General features: G+C 35.4%; 1 pseudogene; it reads left to right on the forward strand.

The window, feature by feature from the left end:
- Nucleotides 1-1,444: 1,444 nt before the first annotated feature.
- LOC114505657 lies at nt 1,445-1,795 on the forward strand (annotated as a pseudogene).
- Nucleotides 1,796-2,043: the final 248 nt, after the last annotated feature.

A 2,043-nucleotide genomic window follows, 5' to 3' on the forward strand; every position in this document is an offset into this window, starting at 1 on the left:
GTAGTCACAAGCATTCATGAGGAGCATATGGCACTAGAAGAGTGGTTTGTAACTGCATAGTGGCATGGATTTGAATTACAAAAACCAGGGAAAAAGTAACAAGTCACTGAGCCTGGTCTGTCCTTGACCATCACCAGTAAAACAATGTTCTGTCCCAGTCATCCCATTTGCAATTGCAAACCAATGTTTTATTTTGAAAACAAGCAAAATAGAACCAGAGACATTGAAATAAAGAACAAACTGACAGTAACCAGAGGGGAGGAGGGAGGCAGATAACAGGAGAAAGAAAGGGAAGGGTCATCAAGGAACATGTATAAAGGACACATGGACAAAGACAGTGGGAAGGGTAGGATTGAGGGTGGGAGGTAGGAGTGGGTGGGGCAGGGGAAAATGGAGACCACTGTACTTGAATAACAATTAAAAAAAAAACTATAAAAATTAAAGATGTCAGTTATTACTGATGATGAGAGAGGCAAAAAATTAAGTAATCGGTAACATTTGTTTTTTAGAAAGAAAAATTGCTGATAACATTAGAGAATGCAATGTTAAAGCAAGTTTCAACTTGTGGTTTATGATGTGATTGGGCCTCCTATAGGTTATATGAGGAAACAAGAAAAAAGCTTTTCTAAAATGACTTTAGTGGATGTTCTGCTCTGTGCAAAATATATTCATCTAATTTATTTTTTAATCAGAGAAAATTGGAGAGTCATTTTAATTGAGGTTCAGGAAATGGGTAACTTTCAGAAGAAATACAATTTGAAAGACACTCAGCAGGTATTACATTATCATTATTATTTCCATTTTGTTATAATCAGCTAAGTTCATCTTTAACCTAAGTTATAATAGGCAGAAAGATGGGTATGGTAGTAGCATATTTATTTCGATAGATTTATACAAAATGTACTCTGTACTTACAGAATCATTGAGAGTTTTAAGAGGTCGATTTTAATTTTCTTACATGTTACCATTCTTTATGGGGAAAATTATATACTAGAGTGATGTTCACAATATTGGAATTCCAAGAACCTAAGACATCTCAATCTACAATATTAAGGACATATTTTACCTCCAATTATTGATTTTATTTGGCAAACATACTAAGTTCCTATGTTTATTATATATCCCTAATGGGGGATACAAATGAGTGTAATAAATGGTTCCTCTATGAAATACCTGATAATCTGCTTGGGAAAATAAGCCACATAGACAAATACCTATAAAAACAAAACCGATTATGATTTGAAAAGATAGCATGTATCAACAACTAAATGAATGCTGCAGAAAATAAGGATTTTAGGAACTCGCAAAAAAAAAAAGGAATCTGTGAGTCTGACTGGTCAAACAAATGGTGAAAACTTATTACTTCAAAAGAATCACTCAGGTTTTTATTTATCCAACATCTTAGCAAGGCTGCAATGGTAGCAGCTGCTCTCTGAGCTTTACTATGCTGCCCAAGGACAACAAGAAGAAAAATGCTGGAAAGTCACCTAAGAAAGATAAATCTGGGGGCAAGGCTGAAAAGAAGTGGTCCAAATGCAAAGTTCAGGAAAAACTCAATAACTTAGTCTTTTTTGACAAAGCAACATATGACCAACTGTAAGGAAGTTCCCAACTGTAGGCTTATAACCCCAGCTGTTGCCTCTGAGAGACAGAGCTGCAGTTTCTTGGCCAGGGTAGCACTTTAGAACCTCCTTAGTAAAGGACATATCCAACTAGTTTCAAAGCATAGAGCTCAAGTCACTTAACCAGAAACACCAAAGGTGGGGATGCACCAGCTTCTGGTGAAGATGGATGATCAACAAGTCCCACCAGCTGTGCATTTTGAAAAATAAAACTTTATTAAATAGAAAAAAAGAATCACTCTGGCTATTCTGAGGATAGACTATAGTTGGAAAAGGTGAAAAGAGTAGTAAAGAAACTATACAGTAATCAGGATGAAGATTTTGGTAGCTTAAATCAAGATAGCAGTAGTAGCAATGGTGAAAAGCACTGGATTTTGTTTATATTTTGTAGACTGTATTGACAAATTTGCTAATGGATCAG

This window comes from Phyllostomus discolor, chromosome X (assembly GCF_004126475.2).
Source record: "Phyllostomus discolor isolate MPI-MPIP mPhyDis1 chromosome X, mPhyDis1.pri.v3, whole genome shotgun sequence".
Lineage (NCBI taxonomy): Eukaryota > Metazoa > Chordata > Mammalia > Chiroptera > Phyllostomidae > Phyllostomus > Phyllostomus discolor.